Raw genomic sequence first — 20,997 nt, forward strand, 5'->3', positions numbered from 1 at the left:
ACTTTTTAGGAGGCTAGTTTGAGTTAGGTTCTTATCTCTTGGCAGCTGGAAGGGTGTTGACAGAAGGACTATGATTTGGAAGCAGGACAGCGCATCGGGAGGCTCTCCCCACATTCTCTTCTCATACCTGGCTACAGGCTGTGGGGTTCACGGGCTTCAGGGCCAACTGCCCTGGCTGCCAGGGAGAGAAGCCTCGCTTCCCCGCAGATTTCCACTGTCCCCATCTCAGCCTCCATGTGCAATCTGACAGAGGCATTGATTCTCGCCCAGCTGGCTAGATGGCACCCACTTCCTGTCCTGCAAACCTGGGCTGCCTTCCTGGGCTGTTATCTGACTCCACTATCAGCCCGTGGCGTCCAGGAACACATCGGACTTCTAGGAAAAACCATGTTCTACAAGAGCAAGCGCATGCAACCAGAGCTGACGGTAACTCTAGCAGCCGCGCACACAATGAAGCCCTGGACTTTATTCATGGCCTCTGGTGTTCAGGAGCCAGGCACGAGCTCTGGCAGTCAAGATTAACCAGGGCGTTTCTGAGCTGGTAACTCAAACCGTCCCGGTCCAAGGCTGTAGGTAAGACCTATCGTTAATTGCAAGGGGTTTCACCTGCAAGGTGTAGCGCGTGCTTCGTTACGTCCCAAACCGGCCACTTAGTAGCTGAATGAGCCTGGGAGAGTCACTCCACCTCTCCAAGTGTCCACTTGTTTCATTTTATATCAGCATGGGAACAGTGGTGGCTAACAGAATTGAGCACCGACTAGGTATCAGACATGCTAAGTACTGCACACGCAGTCACTTCCCTCTGCAAGGACTGGCACATTTTGAGATTTTAATGTGCGTTTGTCATTGTTACCTGTGGTTCCATGGGGACCGACAGCTTCAGTCTTCTCTGTCAATGAGGAAACTGACATCAAGAAGCAGTGACTGACTTGCCTAATAATCATACGGCGTAATCAGTGACAGAGCAAAATCCAGAACCCAAGTCTCATCCACATTAGGGTACATATCAAAAAGCCACAAAAATTATAGGGTATCTAGAAATTATTTGATCTAGAATATACGTGACTTCTATGGAGAAAACTTTATCTCATGAAAAACATAAAAACCGATGTGAGTAAGTGGAGAATGGAGCTATTCTATGCTCTTGAATGGGCAATTTCACATTATAATGGTAGTAATTATTCTCAGATTAATTCTTAAATTAAATGCTAATCAGAAACCAGTTGGGCTTTTTGAGGAACTTGAAAAAGGAATTTTAAAATGTCTTTGGAGGAAGAGAGGGCCATGAATAGCTAAGTTAACTTTAGAAAAGAAAACTAGGGGAGAATTGCCTTAACCAGTCATTGAGATGTATTGCAAAGTGATTGTAATAAAAAGTAGTTGGTATTGGTACAAGACTGGACAGATCGGTGAAACATTGTAGAGAGGAGACATTCAGACCCTAATACATGGCACAGAAGCCATTGTAATCCTGTAGGGAAAGACCAGATTGTGTAGCAGAGGAAACTCGTTCCCTATTTGGAGAAAAATAACATAGGGTCCCTACCTAAGATGGTTCTGGGTGAATTAAAGTTCTAAGTGTGGAAGTAAAAATGTCAAATGTTAGAGAAAAAAAAAAAAAGCGAAACATTTTTGTGACCTAGAGGAAGGAAAAGGCTTCATGACCAAAAAGAAGGATTACTTTTCAACAAAGAACATGTGGACAAAGTCACTAGACAGATGGCAGGAAAGATAAAGATTTTTGTCGTGTCTAAAACTGAACAGGCATTTACAGATAGCACTATGATTTCCTGCTACCCAACGAGATGAGGAGAGCAGCCCCTGTGGGCAAATGGGAAAAGATTGCCTAATGGGTAATTAAGAAGAAACCTTACAAATAAATAGATAAATGAATAATGCTCCAAATCATAATAGTCAGTAAATGAAAGTTAAAGCACTAAGATGTCCCTTTAACCTAGTGACCAAAAAACGGGAAAGCTGTAAAATGCAAGTGTTGTATAGGTACAGGGATAAAGGAACCCACATGCACTGATGTGCACTGATGAGAGTGTTATCTGGATTAATCTGAGTTATTTAATGAAATTAGGGCTATGCATGCAGCCGGCATCATCCAGCAATCCCACTCCTGGGCATAAATCCCAAAGAAATTCTTACTGAGCTCTGAGAGTGGTAGACTTTATTATTATTTGCAATTATTTGCCGCCTTTCCCCATACAGGGTCGTCCACTCACCTCCACACGCTTTCCAGCGCCTGTCTGCAAGACGCTGTATTTCTCCGCTTCCGGGTCAGACTCAGCCACGTGACTTGCTTTGGCCAGTGAACCAGGCGTGGAAGCTCTGCGTGCCGCTTGAGGCAGAAGCTTCAAGCGCTGTTGCTGGTTTCCTCCAACTCTTTTGCTTTTTTTTTTTTCTTTTTTCTCCTGCCAGGATTAGGGCTTGTCCTAAATAAGGGCTTTCCTCAGTGTGGACGCTGCTGTGAAGACGCAGGGAATAGGAAGGAGCCTGTTGCCAGCAGCAGGAACCTGTGGCGTGACCAAGAAAGGAACCTTTGTGGTTGGAAGCCACCGAGGTATTTTGTTTTGTTTTCATTATAGCAGCAGAACTGACTAATACAGGGATCTGTGAGCTAATTGTTCATTGTGGTGCGGTCCCTCGTGGCAGAGAGTTGGGGGTGGCCTCGGTGCGTGTCGCTGATCAAACGGGGCACACACTGTGGGGTATTAGGCGGTCGTAACATGCAAGAGAGTATGCGTTCCCATAAAAATATGGATGAACCTTAAAAATACAGCGCTTGGTGAAAATACGAAGAAATGGGATCCTATGTGACCAAGGAACATAACACAAAACTACGTACTTCGCACAATGCACCCAGATGAAACGATGAAGACATTGGCGTGATGTCTAGGGATGAGAGAAAAATGGAAGTGGGATGTGGAGATAAATGTCTGATCCGTTACAAATTTTAAAGAGTATCATGAAAAAAACAAAGAAGGAAAAGGGATCCACGGCGAATGACAATCTGTTCAGTGCTTTTTCTCTCCTATTCTATTGCTTCATGTATTATGCACGCTCTCAGAAAAGCAAGAATACCTTAAATCACAAATTGCTTCATGTGTTTTAACCTCAAATTTTCCTCTGACCCCTAAAGGACTCCATAATACAAGGACAGCGGATGTCACACTTCTCATTTAACACACTTTTGAATGGGGCTAGAGTATCCGATGGTTTCGCTGGAAAGAGATTAATAGTGACTCACCTCGACGTAGCACACGGTATGTGACAGGTATTCTGAGCATTTTGTAGGTGTTAACATATTTATTTTTTTAATGTTTATTTGCTCATTTTGGAGAGAGAGGGAGTGGCTGAGGAGCAGAGGGAGAGGGAGAGAGAGAATCCCAAGTAGGCTCTGTGCTCTCAACATAGAGCACCACACGGGGCTCGATCCCAGGAACCGTGAGATCATGATCTGAGCCAAAATCAAGAGTCAGACGCTTAAGCAACTGAGCCACCCAGGCGCCCTACGTATTAACACGGTTAAGTCTCACCACGATTTCCGGGATAGTTCCTATTACTATCATTGTCTCCATTTTACAGCAGGGGAAACCAAGGCACAGTGCAGTGACTTGCCGAACAAATAGTATGTGGGATTTGAGTCTGGACATTCTGGCTCTGTAGTTAAGATGATATCATATTTAAAACCTAAACTGAGGGGCGCCTGGGTGGCTCAGTCGGTTGAGCAGCCGACTTCGGCTCAGGTCACGATCTCGCGGTCCGTGAGTTCGAGCCCCGTGTCGGGCTCTGTGCTGACCGCTCAGAGCCTGGAGCCTGTTTTGGATTCTGTGTCTCCCTCTCTCTGACTCTCCCCCGTTCATGCTCTGTCTCTCTCTGTCTCAAAAATAAATAAACGTTAAAAAAAAATTAAAAAAAAAAACTAAACTGAGACAGTTTTTTTTTTATGTTTATTTATTTAGTGTGTGTGTGTGTGAGAGAGAGAGAACACAAGTGGGCAAGGGACAGAGAGAGAGGTGGGGGGGGACACAGAATCCGAAGCAGGCTCCAGGCTCTAAGCTGTCAGCACAGATCCCGATGTGGGGCTCGAACTCATGAACCGTGAGATCATGATCTGAGCCGAAGTTGGAGGCTTAATAACTAGGGTGTTATTGCTAATTAGTCCTGGACTGTATGTGTGCACTAAGATATCCTGGAAGAGCCGGGACACATGACGCCCCGTCACACCCAGCTTCCAGATGCTCTGCTGTGCTGCCTCGCAGAAGAAGGTACAGGCTCCCTGAATTCATAGGCAAGTGCCCTGCATCACAGCAAGACTTTAAAATCTGATCTTGCCAGTTGCTAGGAAAAATAACAGTAGAAGTTGGCACACTGGGTATTTGAAAAATGCAAATGGGGACTGTGATCTGGTTTCAGAGCTAGAAAGTGGTTGAGTTGGGCCCTCGGGGACTTGGGTTAGAGTTGTCACTAGCAGGAGGACAAAGCCCCAGCCAGGTTTTGGCTCTATGTCAAAGGAAAAGAATAAAGGATCTGAAGACATGAGCTTTCTCTCCTGATCTGACGCTAACTGGCCTGCTTAGCAGGAATCACTTTCCTCTAACACAGTCTACTCTGCCCCTGATAAATGAAGATATTTCTATTCCTTTCCTTTCCCAGACAGTCACCTCAGGAAGTATTAATTACACTGTAATAGTTACATTAAGCTGATGCTTACAGAGTGGCAGTATTCATTCATTTGTTCCTCACAAGAACTCTATGAAGCAAGTATTATTATTATTATTATTATTATATCCATTCTACAGATGAGGAAACTGAGGCTAATGGATGTTCAGTGCATGCTGAAAGTTACACATTTTGTAACAGATCAAGGCTTAATCTGCCTTAGAGCCAGTGCTCTAGGATATTGACTCTCTATGTGAATTTAATTCGTCGATTCTCCTCCACCACACAGAATTATATCTGGTAGACAAAATGGGATCAATATTCTTCCTTCTAACCTGTGTATGAACAGGCAGCAGGGGTGATTCCAAATATGAGCTTCATTTCCCCCTCAGTTTTCGGGAAATCTATACACTTTCAGACTTGAAATATTTGCTGATTGGAGTAGAAACAAATATCAAGAGAACCTTTTGGACATTTTTTTTTAATACAGACAAAAGTGGGGATGAATAAGGAAAAGAAAGTCTCCTCTCAGGAGTGAAGAAAAGAAGGTGCCCTGATGTAGAGAAATTGAGTCACCGTAGCTGGCATGAGATCAATGCACCATGCTGGTGAGAAACGCTCCCTCTCACAACCCGGGTAGCTATTGACTCCGGCAGCCCAGAGCCCTTGGGCATGTTCATCAAATTACTGGAATTATTAACAGCTTCTTGTTGGCAGTTCCGAAGAATCTCATGCGACTCCAGTCTGACTCCTGAAGCTCAAGTCTTTATTAACCTGCTTTTGAAGATGGATAAAAAATGAGAGGACTTGACGTGAGAATTTAAAGCACCTTAGGGAGAACTTTTCCTTTGTCAGGCAGCGATGGTCTGCCTCCATCATCCAGGCTGCATCTAGGGAGAGTCCAGAAGCATCTGCGTCCTCTCGCCTGGATGTGAGCCTTTGCTCCCGCGTGATTCACACTGAAGACAGACCTTCGACTCTCAACTCTTTGTTCGCTTCATAATTTTGTTTCACTTAAATTCAGATCTTAACATCTGAGAGATGGAGAGAACTGTGGCGGATTCTAGCTCTGGCCCCATCATCAACTCTAACCGAGTGACTTAACCTCTTTGGAACTCTGTTTCCTTATCTTGCTTCAATAAGAAAAGGAAAAATGAGACTTTTTTAAGGCTCAAAAAAATTCAGGGAGAGCCACTTTGAGAATCCTTTGGTTGCTTGGGGGTGTATAAGATTAGCCTCCTAATAACAATTTTTGGCAGAGTTCCTCAGCCAACTTAACTGAATAAATAGCTCAATGATGTGGTAACGTGGGGGTAAAGTCATGGTGGCCAGAGAAAGTATAGGGCAGCTGCCAAGAAAAACACACAAATTTATAAAGGCAGTACTGACCCTAAGCCATACTGGTAGGACAGAATTATTATTCCTCTTCATGCAACTTAACTTTCATAATACTCTTCAGTGTTGGGAGATTAGCTTGGCAGATGTCCAAGAAGAGAAGAGCAGAGCCAGCTTTTAAGGTATTGGAATTCCCAAAAGGTAGAGCAGAGGAAAGGTGAGATCCCAGGGTCAGAAATACCCCAGAGATAATACTACATCACGGATGCATTTACACCATGGACAAGCGAACTTCTCTCTGAATCACCTACTTAGGGCTACCTTTCTGAAGATAAGACTGTTGGAAGGTACGCTTTATTCTAATGTGGGATTCCGTTGGTTAGGACCTTACTGACTGAAGAAACCTCTCCCAAGGCACAAGCATCCTGTCTCCTATTCTCTTCTCCATTTGCATGTTAATATCTCCAGAGCGCAGGGGCTAAGAAGACTTTGTAAAAATCAAAGTCTTGGATTCTAAGGATATAGCAGGATGAATTTGAAAAATATAATTTATTATTTCTCTTTCCCCAAGCATTGGGGCCATTCATTCCTCCATTGGCTGAACAGGGTTGGGCCAAAATGGGCAGAAACAGCAACAACTTAGATTTATTGAGACTTTCCTAGGTTCCTGGCATTGTTCTGACCCCTTTACACCTAATCTCCTCAACGACCTTATGAGAAGAACTCTATTATTATGTCCATTTCGCTGACAGGGAAACTGAGGCACTGAAAGTATAAATAACTTACCCAAGATCAAAGCTCTGGGAAAGGTGGAGCTCTGAGATTTGATGTTCAGCTTTTGCCTTCCAAACTAGGTTTATCGCAGAGAAGATGGTTATGAAAACAAAAGCATTCGATTTTGTCAGGGAGGGAAGATTCTTCCTCTACACTCATGGTCTTCCAGCTGGACTAAGAATTAAATTTATATGAAACAAGTTTACAGGAGGGAAAAACCCAAAGTTTTATTACGTGTGCGCTGAGGCCTGCTGGTGGACTCAAGGACTCGAGGTTTATTTTATAGCTTTCTTGACTTTCAAGTCCCTATCTCTGGTGATAAGGATGTCTTTTTACTTCTTCGTACAAGGAGGGTATTTTTCATATGGAGATTCGTTTGCTGCTTTCAGTAGGGGTTTGGGGCACAGAGAAGGGTCTGAGTGTCCCTGTACCCGTTGTTGCCCAAGTAGCTTTAATTCAAAATAATCAATATGCCTTTGTGGCAGCCTGCCCTGGGCCCCTACAATTTGCAAGTGCTTGGCTTAAAAAAAAAAAAGAAACCTGTTTGTTGAGTTATAACATTCGCACATACCACAAAACGCACAAATGAACGGTATAGATCGGTGAAGCCTTGCAAAGTGAACAGTCCCATGGAAGCAGTACCCAGAAATCTTCCCTCTGTCTTCCTCCAATTTCTGCCCCTCGCCAGTGGTTTGACTTTTAAAAGCAGTCAATCTGTTTTTGCATGTTTTGGAACTTCTTCTAATTGGAATCATACACTGCGTACTTTGTGTGTGTGTGTGTGTGTGTGTGTGTGTGTGTGTGTGTTTGGCTTCTTTCCCTCATATTTTTATGGTGAAATCCACTCATATCATGGTGTTGTGTCAATGATGTATGGTATTCTATATACACATACAAAAATGCATTTATCCATATTACTACTTTTTTAAATTTTTTCATGCTTATTTATTTTTTGAGAGAGAAAGATAGAGTGCCAGTGAGGGAGGTGCAGAGAGAGAGGGAGACACAGAATCTGAAGCAGGCTCCAAGCTCCGAGCTATCAGCACAGAGCTCGACGCGGGGCTCGAACTCACGAGCCGTGAGATCATGACCTGAGCCGAAGTCAGATGCTTAACCGACTGAGGCACCCAGGGGACCCTATCCGTTTTACTATTGATTGACATTTGGGTTGTTTCCAGTTTGGCGCTGGAGTGAATAGTGCCACTATGACTATTCTTGGGCGTTCTCTTTTGGTGGACCTAAGGACATATTTTGTTGAAAATACATCTAGGAATGGAAGTGCTGGCCTACATGTTATACCTGTGTTCACCTTTATAGATATTGCTCAGCTGTTTTCCAAAGTAATCAAAGCACTTTCTACACCTGCTAGATGTATGTGAGCATTCTAGTTCCTCTACATCCTCACCAACAGCTGTCTTTTCATTTTAGCCATTATAGAGGGCAAGACTGGCTGTACAGTTTGTGGAAACCAGTGAAAAATGAAAATGTGGAACTTCTTATTTAAAATTATCAGGGGGGGCACCTGGGTGGCTCGGTTGGTTAAGTGTCGGACTCTTGATTTCTGCTCAGGTCAGTATCTCACGGTTCATGGGTTCGAGCCCCCCATCGGGCTCTGAGAGACAGTGCAGAGCCTGCTTGGGATTCTCTGTCGCCCTCTCTCTCTGCCTCTCCCCTGCTTGTGCTGTCTATCTCTCTCTCTCGAAATAAATACATAAACTTAAAAAATAAATAAAATAAAATTATTAGGAATTTCAAGGCAGTGAGAGCAAAGCAGTAAACCAAGTGCAGGGTCCTTTTAAGGGCAAGCTCTCTGTGACCTCACAGGTCGCCTGCTCAGGAAGCCATTCCAGGTGATGTTAATTACATTTCTTTGATGATGAATGAAATTGAACACATTTTCATGTGCTTATTAGCCACCTTGATATCTTCTTTTAAGAATAGCCTATTCAATCCATTTGCCTATCTGATTTTTTTAAATTTTGCCTTTTAAAAAATTAATTTGTAGAAACTGATCGTATTTCCTGTATATGAGGTTTTCATTAGACCTGGATATGGGGATGTGGATATTTCTTGGATACGTGGTCTTGTTACACATAAAAATATAAGCCTTTGTGTTTGTGTGTATATCGATTCCCTCTCCCACTCTGTGGCTCATCTTTATGCTTTTCATGGTGACTTTTTTGAATGAGCTATTAATTTTAAGGTATTTTAACTTATATATTCTTTCTTTTGTGATTAGCAATTTTATATCATACTTGAGAAATCTTTGCTTATTCCAAATTCATGAAGACATTATTTTCTGTTTTCTTCCAAAAGCTTTATTATTTTACCTTTCCACATTCCAATCTAAAACTTTATCTGGGGGCGCCTGGGTGGCGCAGTCGGTTAAGCGTCCGACTTCAGCCAGGTCACGATCTCGCGGTCCGTGAGTTCGAGCCCCGCGTCAGGCTCTGGGCTGATGGCTCAGAGCCTGGAGCCTGCTTCTGATTCTGTGTCTCCCTCTCTCTCTGCCCCTCCCCCATTCATGCTGTGTCTCTCTCTGTCCCCAAAATAAATAAACATTAAAAAAAAAAAAATTTTAAAACTTTATCTGGAACTGATTTTTGTCTGTGGTTGGAGAAAGATTTCTTTTTATCGGTACATATGACTATCTAATGACTTTTTATCTGGCATGACTTTTTGAAAAGACCATCTTTTGCCCCTTGGCATCATAGTAATACCTTTGTCGTCTTTGGGCAATTATATGTGGGACTCTTTCTAGATTTTCTGTTCTTTTCCCTCAGTCTCTTTGCTACCCTCCTACCAATACCAGCCTGTCGTAAAAATAGGCCTCAATATTTGGCAGGGTAAGTCTTCCATATTTATTCGTTTTCTCTAAGATTGCCTTGTTTATTCTTGGCCCAGTGTATTTCCATGTAGATTTCAGAATCAATTTGGTGTTTGACTTGGGATTATATTCAATCTGTAGATCTATCTGAGGAGAACTGACATGTCTACAACATGTTATGTCCCTCCATTTATGTCTTTGATTTCTCTCAATAGAACTTTATGTTTTAATGTAGCAGTCTTAGATATCGGTCATTAGGTTTATTTGTAGGTACTTGATATTTTTATGCTGTTGTTAGTGGTAATGTCTTTAAGTTCATTTTTTATTTGTTGGTGGCAAGCATATAGAAATTCAACTGCACTGGCTATAGTATCTTGTACAATGTTGAGTAGAAATTTGGTAGTGTCTTTGTCTCATTCCTGACCTCATGGGGAAAGCTTTCAATATTTTACCATTAATTATGTTGTTTTTTTATTGGCTTTTTAGGTATTCTTTACAAATTAAGAAAGTTACACTTTATTCCTAGTTTGCTGAGGATTTTTTTTATCATAAATTTGTTTTACATTTTATTAAACCTTTTCTATACCTTTAAGATGATCATGTGATTTTTTTCCTCTTTTTTTCTATTAGCGTGTAAATTACATGGATTCATATTCAAATGTTAAACTACACATATACTCTTGCAATAAACCCAACTTGGTGATAGTGTATTACCTTTATTATATAATACTAGATTCCAATAGGTAATATTTTGCTCTGACTTTTTCCAGTTATGTCTAGGAGAGAAAGTAGTCTGTAATTTTTTGTTATTATAAATTCCTTGTCGGATTTTGGTTTTAAGGTTATTGTGATCTCCTAAAAAGAGGTGAGAAGCTCTGTAGAAGAGCAGCTGTAAGATTGGTCTCTTTGCTTCTTAAATGTTTCGAAGAATAAATTGGTGAAGCCAACTTGGGCTAAAACAAAGTTTTCTTAATGAGAAGGACTTTTATAACTGATTTACTTTTATTATATAGGATTGTTTAGGTTTTTAATTTATTCTTCTGGTTTTTTCTAACTCGTGTTTTTCAGTAAATTTGTTCATTGTATTATATTGTCAAATCTGTTTAGAGTGGTTCATAAGATACTGTTAGTGTCTTTCTAATGTCTATAGTAATGTCCCCCTTTTAAGTCCTGATTTGATCATTTGTGTTTTTTTCTCTTATTTTCTTAATTTGATAGAAGTTTATCAATTTGTTAATCTTTTTAAAACCAACATTTGACTGTTGAGTTTTTTCTACTATATTTTTGCTTTCTGCTTCTTTAGTTTTTTTTTTTTTTTAATTTCCTCCCCTCTACTTTCTTTGGGTTTAATTTGTTTTGTCAGCTTTTTTTTTTTCTTTAATGTTTATTTTTGAGAGAGAGAGTGCAGGCAGGGGAGGGGCAGGGGGTGGGTACAGAGGATCCAAAGTGGGCTCTGTGCTGACAGCAGAGAGCCTGATGCAGGACTTGAACTCACGAGCTCTGAGATCATGATCTGAACTGAAGTTGGACCCTTAGTTGACTGAGCCACCCAGGTGCTGCTTATCAGCTTTTTGATATGAAAACTTAGATCACTGGTTTTTAGCCGTTCTATAGTACTTATTAAGATAATATATATCCCTTCTTAGCTATATCTTGAAAATTTTAATGCATATTGTTTTTATTATCTTTCCATTAAAACTATTTTCTAGTTTCTATTGTGGTACTTTTTTGTTTCATGTGTTATTTAAAAGGTATCATTTGATTTCTAAGCAGTTGGGCATTTTTTTTCTTTTTTACTTCTCTTTTTTCTTTTAAAAAGACTTTTGGGGCGCCTGGGTGGTGCAGTCGGTTAAGCGTCCGACTTCAGCCAGGTCACGATCTCGCGGTCCGTGAGTTCGAGCCCCGCGTCAGGCTCTGGGCTGATGGCTCAGAGCCTGGAGCCTGTTTCCGATTCTGTGTCTCCCTCTCTCTCTGCCCCTCGCCCGTTCATGCTCTGTCTCTCTCTGTCCCAAAAATAAATAAACGTTGAAAAAAAAATAAAAAATAAATAAAAAGACTTTTTACAACCTTAACTTCCACTGTGGTTGGAGATTATATTCTATATTAGTTCAGTCATTTGAAATTTCTTTATGACCTAACATATGGTCAATTTTAGTAAACATTCCATGTATACTTGAAAAGAATATATGTTCTGTGGCTGTCTGGTACAGTATACTATGTACTTCCATTAAGTCAAGTTTATTCATTACTTTATTCACACTTCTATATCCATACCAAATTTTTGTCTGCTTGTTCTATTTGTTATCAAAATATATACATTAAAGTCTCCTATCACGGTGAGGATGTTCTTTCTCCCTTGGAGGTAATGCTGATCATGGTTCACATCTGTTGAAATATTTGCCCTACCTAGGGAAATAGCCAGATAAATAGCAGTGCTTCGCAGTAAAGAGGAAGACCGAAGAACAATAAAATGGTGGTAATGGCCAGGGGTGGAGCCTACATTCCTCAAATCCTTCCCTGACTAATTTGCTTTGAGCTGGACTCCTCAGGACACTGGACATCCATTTATCTGTCTGCCTTAGGCACTCTACCTTGCATGTAGTTACATTTGCTAAATATCTGATGAAAAGCCCACACGTGTTTATTCTAAAGGAAAAGTTGAATTATCACCAGTCCATTTCCATTTCCAAATTCCTTCTTACAAAACACTTCTTTTGTCTTCTACTTCCAGACATGTTTGTGGAAAGCTTATTTAATCCTCCTTCCCTTCTTTCCTCTTTCCCTCCTTCCCTCCCTCCCTCCCTTCCTTCCTTCCTTCTTTCCTTTCCTTTCTTTTATAGGGAAGTGAATATGGAACTTAAACTCTAAGAATCAATGGTAGAATAAAACTTACACTCAGCATCTGTAAGAGGAAAAGGTGAAACCATCTTAGTGGTTTCCAACTTGGTTACTCTTGAGTTTTTAGGCTCCATAGATTTAAAAATAATGGTCATTGAGCTCTTGTGATTGTATCTAATGGAAATTATAATAAAACAACACAGGTTAATAGCAATTTCACTTTTATTTGGGGAGCAGGAAACTGCAAGTGTTAGAAACCTCATCCAACTTGCTAAAGCAAAGAAGTTAATTTATTGATTCCCTTGACTAAGCAGTGTAACAACAGACTGTCTTCACACCCATCAAAATCGAGGTGTTCAAATGACGTCATTGGGGATCCAGCCTAGGGTGATCAACCATTCCAGTTAGTCTGGGATACTGAAATCCCCCATCTTGGAAAACTCCTTAGTTTGGAGAAAACTGGAGCATTTGGTCACCATTCCCCTCTCTTCATCTGTCTGTGGTGGTTATTGGTTTTATTCTCATGTAAGTTGATAGCAAAGATGATCACTGGCAGCTCTTGACTTGCACAGTTATTACCACTTGTAACCCCAGAAAAGAAAGGGCACCTGTATCCTAATAAATTCCGACAACTTTCTGGGGATCACTCTGATTTGTCTGCCTTGAGTTAAATGACCTCTCCAAACCAATTATTGGGCCAGGGGGATCAGGTCCTCAGGTGGCCAGCCTGGAGTGGGAGAAGTAAGCCATGTGTTTGGCTGCCTATCATGTAAGATGGAGTAATTCCCAGAAAGAAAGGGGCTAAAAATACAAAAATAAGAGAGATCCATTATATTGAGCCACTTATTGAGTGTATACTCCATGCCAAGAACTTACAATGTGATTTTTACTGAATAAATGTCTGGAAGGTAAAAATCTTTTAAATAACAGAGAATGGGGAACATTTATTCAAAGATGCCTCATTGGTGGAAAACTGAATTTGACCCTGACTCACAGAGCTGTAGGAGAAACCTAGAAGTGAATCCACAAATCGCCAATTAGTCCCTTTAAACAGGGGGCCGTCTAGCACTTCTGTCCGACTCATATGTAAAGGATCAGGGCACTAGGATCTTCCTTTGTATTTTGATAGAGAAGCTACCACATCATGCAAATCAAAGAAGACAAAATGCCAATGTGATCCACCACACGGAAATAGTTTTAAAGCTTCCCAAGGGCCACCTGCCTGAATATTTTTCTCACTTGCTTATAGGCCCCTTGATACTTAAAATTACACTCACAGAGTTAGAAATTAAGCCTAAAAACACAATTAGCTTTAAGGGAGAGAGGACCCTTAGGTTGAAAGTCAAACTAAGGTCTGCATGACTGGTTCTCATCTGTCAAAGCTAGTTTGGCTTGGGGCTGTCAGTGAGGTAGCGTTGAGGGGATGTAGCCGAGAAACCTGGGGAAGGAGTCGAAAGAACTTGGAAAACAAGAGCCTGGGTTGAAGCCAGACAAAGGCAGAAGCAAAGTCATAAGCAGTTCACAGGCCCAAGGACCGGGGCTCCCCAGATCCTTTTGTGGTCCTTTTGTTGTTTTCTCACATCAAGGAGGCTCTCTGATGATTAGCATCCAGATCTAGCAATAAGAAATTCTGATTCTGGAGAATAGGGCAGTTACAAGAAAGAGAGACACGTTGTGATCCATCCTGGGGAAGAAATGTCTACAGAAACCCCTCCAGATGCCCATGATGCCACCAGCCCCGCAGAGGCATGCCTCTAGCTCCCCAAGTAGCCCGGAAAGTCAACATCTCTTAGATCATCACAAAACGGGACCAGGGACTGCGCGAGTGACTTCATGTTTGGCTCGCTTGGTGGCCCGGTCGTGGCTCAATCATTTTACACAATGTAGGGGTTCATACACATTTCCTAGGGGGCTTAGGGTGTTGGTCCAAGGTTGAGTAAAAAACAAACAAACAAACAAGAACGCCCTACAGCAACACTATTTGGATTTGGTCTTATTAATTGTGAGATTTTCTTTAAGTTTTTGGTCAAATGACAGCTTTGCAGTGAAGCATTCACTGAACGCTTGATTGAAAATTGTAGCACTCCACACCCAACTTCCTCTATCCCTCTGCCCAGCTTTATTTGTCTCAATAGCATTGATTTCTGCCTTCGAACGTACTAGATAGTCCATTTGTTTATTGACTTCCCCAAAGGAGTGTACAGTCCATGAAAACAGAGATCTTTGGGGACTTTGTTCCTTGCTCTATGCCCAGAACTTAACACAGTGCTTGGCCTCTAATACATGGCCAGAAAATATTTGTTAAATGAGCGAATGAAATCAACTTATACATGCAAAGCATTTAGAAAAGTATCCAGCACATATTCAGCATTCAAAAATGTTAGTTTTTACTATGTTCTTTGTTATGTTTGGAGTTAACAAAGTAGAAACACTTGTTCTGCGTCATAATGTTAAAACAAATGGAAGTGGAAAATGGAAATTCTTTTCATGAGTTTTAGAAAATAAGGCCAACACTCTGTCCTTAATGCTCTCTGCTGTTCCTGTCTTTATCTCCTCTAGGTTCAGATCACTTTGTTCTTGTTTAGCCTTGATCTCTGATGTATACCGTCTATAGGGAAGGCAAGTTTCTAGGTAAGTATATAGAGAAACTCCATAAAGGCAATAATGGCTTTTTTTTTTTTTTTGGTTATGAGTATTAAGGACATCAGTCAATGACCCATAAATCAATTTCACCAAGGAGGGCTCCAGGTTTTGTTGGTGCCTTAAGATAGTTGCTAAACTCAGGGTACATTAGGAACCAGATAGTGAAATGGACTTATGCACTCTGTTAACCGGACCTGACACCTTCTTCCTTCTAAACCTTATCTTCATTCATTGTCTTCCTGGCTGGTTAGTGATTCTTGGGTACCATGTGAATCCTGCTTTATACACCAAGGGGCTCTTTAGAGGCCTGAGATATCTTTTCTTCCCCCATGAATGCTTCTCTCAAAGGCAAACACAGGGAGAAATCAGGATGTTAAAGTTTTGCTCTCATCCACCACTTTAAAAATTAGCAAACTGCTTCACAGATGTGATCTTTGCCAGGTCTCTCAGAAGTAGATGGTGACAGGAGGTGAGGTACTAAAGGGAGGGGTCCAAAGGCTCTTAACAATGATCAAAAAGGCTCTTAACAATGATCAATGATCAATGATCAATGATCACTGCCTAACAGGCAGTGGGAATATCTGAGAGAGGTTCCTAGTGGGGAGGAAGTGTCCAAGACTCATAATGGGGTGGAAAGTGCCATGGCAGGTGACAGACATTAAGAAGAAAGGACTTCTTCTCTGAAGAAAAACTGGGAAAGATGACCCAGAGTGGTAGCAGTTGAACAGCATCATGGGGCTTTTTGGAGCACAAACCCTGCTCCCTCCCCAGGTGATGATTTCATGGGGGGCCGAAAGGGGGTCTCAAGGATGGAATTGAGGTCAGAGCCTGTATTCGTCTTACACTTGTTGGTCCTGCTGGGCTCCTGCCCATCTTCTGTGGGCATACGTGACCTCCTCTGTGGAAACTAAGGCCTTGGTCCAGGAGTAAGATGGGGCTGAGAATAACTCTGTGGAGCCAGTGCCCTATTGTGGAGGAAGGAAGGTGAGAGACCATAGCTCAATTACTCAATCATGTATTTGCACATATTTTCAGGGCACTGGGCCCGGTGCTGGCGATAACAATAACAATAATAAGGTAATGACTATATGTGCCAGGACTGGGTGAAGTGCCTCCCTTGATTAGTTTATTAATTGTCCCAATAATCCGATGAGGTAGACACATTATTCACATTATACTGCTGGGAAAATTGAGGCTTAGGGAAGTCAAGCAACTAGCCCAAATTCAAACATCTAGTGAGTATAGATGTAGGATTGAAATCCAAGTCTGTCTGACTCCTGGTCCTCTCTCTGCTTTTAACCACCATAAAGATTTGGGTGGATCCCAGCACATATATACATATACGTAGTGAAATGGTTACTATTGTCAATCGAATTAATGTGTCATCTCCTCATATAACCTTTCTGTGTATGATGGGAGCATCTGAAATCTACTTCCTTATCAAATTTCCGGTATTCAATACAGTATTCTTTTTTTTTAAGTTTATTTATTTATTTTGAGGGGGGGGCACACACATGAGTGAGCAAGGGTGGGGCAGAGAGAGGGGGAGAGAGAGAATCCCAGGCAGGCTCCACACCGCCAGCACAGAGTCCAGTGCAGGGCTTGAACTCGTGAACAGTGAGATCACGACCTGAGCAGAAACCAAGAGTCAGAAGCTTAACTGACTGAGCCACCCAGGCGGCCCTCAATACAATATTCTTAACTGTAGTCACCATGCTTGCTATGCATTAGATCTCGAGACTTATTCATTCTATATAACTGCAACTTTGCACCCTTTGGCCAATACCTGCCCCCGCCCCATTTTCCCCACCTCCCTACCCCTGGTAACTACCATTCTGTTCTTTCTTTCTATGTACAGTATTCAACATTTTTAGGTTTCACATATAAGTAAGATCAGGAAGCATTTTTCATAATAACAAAAAACTGGAAACATTTCAATGCCCATCAACTGGTGAATTGATCAACAAGATGTGGAGTATCCATGCAGTGAAATACTACTCAGCAAGAAAAAGGTAGGATATGTGCAACAACATTGATGTACCTCAAACGTGTTATGCTAAGTGAAAAAGCCAGATACAAAGACTACTTCTAGGATTGCATTAACAGAAAACTTCTAGAAAAGGAAAAGTTACAGAGACAGAAAGATCTGTGGTTGCCTGTAGCCAGGGATGGGAGCAGGATGGAACGCAAATGAGTACAAGAGAACTTTTGGGTGATTGAAGTATTTTTTTTTTATTTTTATTTTTTTTTACATTTATTTGTTTTTGAGTGACAGAGCACAAGTGGGGGAGGGGCATAGAGAGAATGAGACACAGAATCTGAAGCAGGCTCCAGGCTCTGAGCTGTCAGCACAGAGCCCTACGCGGGGCTCAAACACACGGACCGTGAGATCATGACCTGAGCCGAAGTCAGATGCTTAACTGACCCAGCCACCCAGACGCCCCAGGTGATTGAAGTATTTTAATCTAGACTGTGGGGCACGATTATATACATTTACTAAAATTCACTGGAACGTCCATTTACAACCAATCAATCTTATGGTATGTAAATTAAAGTTGTAAAAAAAAAAATGATTCCAAAAAGTTCTAAATGGAACAATTTATAATACTTGAGTTTGGGCTATCATTTCCCCTTTGCCCCACTTCTGGAAATAGATGTCTTCCCTTGCAGATTAATTCTGTGAGAGAACAGAGAGGTCACAGAACAGGTCTTTGACCCGTGTGCTCATGCTTTCTGTCTCACCCTTTTGGTGCTAATAAGAACATGGCCAAAACTAAGGGAAGCTTCCCTGAAGTTCAATAGCTTGTGTTCTGAGCTTTCTTTTAAATCATAAGCATAGAAAAAGAATTCAATAATGTCATGCTAACCAAAAATATGTTTGCTAACCTATACATAATGTAGACAATGTTCCTAAACTACGGAAGTGACTCCGGATCTGTAAAAGTAGCCTTTAATCCAAACAGACATTGGCGCCAGGTTGGAGGGACTTGTCACTGAGTAGATACAACAGTCAAAAGTCTTTCATCTCCAGGTTGGTGTATTTCTAAGTGTGATTCCTGGACCACCTGCAAGAGACCCACCTTTTAAAAATCAACTCCTGTGTTTCAATCTGTCAATAACAGATTCCCGAGCCACACTGAAATTCACAAATCAGGTATGGACTGATCTTTGATGTCTGGTAGGGGGTAAGGAGTAATATTCAGTCTCTGCGTTTTTAACAAGCTCCTTGGGCATTTTTAATGAACATTAAAATTTAACAACTCTTGACCCCTGATTTTCTTTACTTGTGAAATGAGGTAATTGAACTGAAATTATTTCTAAAAACTTTTGGACCCTGTTAGTGTCTTTTCCTTTTACCCATATGGTTTACCTTTTTTTTTTTTTTAAGCCCCTAATTTTTCTCTGATTAGATTTTTTAAATTGTATACATTTACTTGTAAAGGGCTGGAACATTCTCACCATGCCTTCATCCTTCACTCTGAAAGGCCCCCTTTGTAATCATTGTCAACACATCAGTTGATCAGTATGTGTTTTTGGGCTTTCTAGAAGTCTCTTCTCTTTTCTACCTTCAGGGCAGGAGCATGAGCTTTGCACTTATCAACGAGTGCTGGTGAGAGTGTGGTTATGTGAGAGCAGACCAAGGGTTCAGATCCCATTCACTCCAGCCAGTGGACTTGGTCACCCAGATCCTGTAGCTACTCCCTTACCTATAATTCAAGGGGCCCTACAGTAGGGTTAGAGTGTGGCCACTAGAGTCCACAGGCCCGGGTTCAAATCCTGGCTTGCCATGAACTGTCTCAGACAAGCTCTTAGACTTCTCTGTCACTGTTCCTCGTCTGTAAAATGAAGAGAAGAGTATCCCTACCTCGTAGGATCTTTATGAGGATTAGGTTAATATTTGTAAAACGCTTGGAATTGTACCTGGCATATAGTAAGTCCTGTGTAATTGTTTGTTAAATAAATGTACTTGTTTGAATTGATTTTAGGCATAAGTTTCCCGTGGGACAGTTTTGAGGTGTCAGGGCAGTGGTTTGGAACACGTGCGAGGCACAAATGTTTGCTTTTGGGTTTCGGTATTAGGGGTCTTAACCCAGCCGGATAGGCATCTCCAAAGCTCTGTTCCGAGGAGACCCAGAGTTACACAGCGTGCGCGTGGATGTGTGTGTTCGTGCGCATGTGTGTGTTTAAATGGGGAAAATACACAGTAAACAAGTAAGTGTGCAATGAGCTGGCTAATCTCAGAGAGTGGTGTTACGAAGTAAACAGAACAGAGTAATGGGATAACCAAAAGATGTTGGCCTTGTTGAATTGTTCCCTTTGTGGCTGTGGCTGTCCCATCCCTCTTCAAACCTACCAACCTCAGCCTACTACCCCGCTCACCCCAAGACTGGACAGCCAGGGCCAAACAAGTGCACACGTGGAGCCTCATCGCCACCCTCGATTTGATCCACGCCTAAGGGTCACGTGGGCCAATTTCCCACATCCCGTGCTTCTCTGTATTTAAAAGCCTCAAATGACTCTGCAGTGACAACCTCGTGAAAAATTTTCCATGAACTTCGGGCTAAAACCTTCCCTTATTTAATTTCACCTTAATTGCATCAATTAGGCTCCTTTTATGTTTGCTCAAGGAATCTTTTGTTTATTTCACTCAGCTCTGCGCAACAGCTGCCAAATGGAGCCTTTGTTCTGAGGGCCTTTTCTAATGTCTTCACACCGATCCTGTTTGTTTTCCTCAGCGGCGGCTCCTAACAAACCTGAAAACGTGTGGCCATTAAGCCTCTAAAGGCAAGCTCAGTTGCCAGCTGCCATTTACCCACATTCGGTTCCTGGAATGAAAAAGGATACCTTTCTTCTGTCCTTTGGAAGGGAGCTATTTTGGGTTATGTGGGCAAAGGTGTCAGAAGCGCTCAGATAACCTGGGTATTCGTCATATTCTCACTATCTGACCATCACCCAGGCTTCAGCCCCCTCCCCCACCCCCAAGCCACTTTTGCTCTTTAAGGATATAGAGATCTCACATTTTGTCTCCTTGCCCGCACTGTCATTCCAATGCACCCCAGTTTCTGGAGCTGTCAGAAGCGGATGATTCTGAAATAAATATGATCATCCCACACCTTCGCTCCATGCTTAAACCTTTCCGCGGCGTCTCACGTAATATCATTAAGGGTAAATTGCTCAGCCTTTAGCTTGCTGCTCCCAGTCCTTTATGCTCAATTTTGTAGTCCCAGCTTCAATTCGCAGCACCCGCTGAGAAAGCTTGTCCGTAAGATAGCTCCCTTTTATCAGATTTCTTCTCTCCTTCTGTATGCAAGCCATTCCCCCGTTAAGGGAAGGAGCTATTTCTCCACTCCCTTTGGATCTAGGCCGGCTGTAGTGACATGTTTGATGATTAGAATACAGAAAAATTAGGTTCTAGAACTTCCAAAGCTAGATCATAAGAAGTTTCGCAGCTTTCACTTGGGTCTCTTGGGGGCACTCACTCTTGAAATATTTCTCTGGCTGCCATGTAAAAAGCCCAGCTACCCCGAGTTCACCTTGTCACGAGAAGACCGGACCACATGGAGTGCCCTGGATAAGGAGAGAGAGAAGCCAAGGAACAGAAGGCATCAGAGATGTCAATGAAGAAGCCATCTTGGAAATGGATCATCAGTCTCACTTGCCCCAGTACGCCAGTGAATGAGATAGGAACCATCCAGCCAAATCCTTTCACATTCCTTACCCGCAAAATTACAAAATCGTTGGTTTAAACCACTAAGTTTGGGGGTAATTTGTTATATAGCAATATATAACCAGAAAATCACTTCTACAGACAATTTGTCCAGACCTTGAAGTCTGTTCAAGGCTACGATGCCTATTCCCATCCACTGTCCTTGTACCCGCTACTTTCTGTAGCTGAAGTACCCTTCCCG

General features: G+C 41.9%; 2 long non-coding RNA genes across 2 annotated transcripts; both read left to right on the top strand.

Moving 5' to 3' along the window:
- Positions 1-2,404: 2,404 nt before the first annotated feature.
- Positions 2,405-7,716, top strand: LOC124506400 (uncharacterized). The gene is made up of 3 exons (XR_006960746.1): positions 2,405-2,569; positions 3,149-3,272; positions 5,162-7,716. It is a non-coding gene; the product is annotated as an uncharacterized LOC124506400 (long non-coding RNA).
- Positions 7,717-15,011: 7,295 nt separating this feature from the next.
- On the top strand, positions 15,012-20,161 carry LOC124505516 (uncharacterized). The gene is made up of 4 exons (XR_006960671.1): positions 15,012-15,076; positions 16,947-17,100; positions 18,120-18,242; positions 19,741-20,161. It is a non-coding gene; the product is annotated as an uncharacterized LOC124505516 (long non-coding RNA).
- The last annotated feature ends 836 nt before the right edge of the window (positions 20,162-20,997 follow it).

Source organism: Lynx rufus, unplaced genomic scaffold (assembly GCF_022079265.1).
Source record: "Lynx rufus isolate CCGP_SWC_20201006 ecotype Redwood Valley unplaced genomic scaffold, mLynRuf1.p SCAF_9, whole genome shotgun sequence".
In the NCBI taxonomy this organism is placed as follows: Eukaryota; Metazoa; Chordata; class Mammalia; order Carnivora; family Felidae; genus Lynx; species Lynx rufus.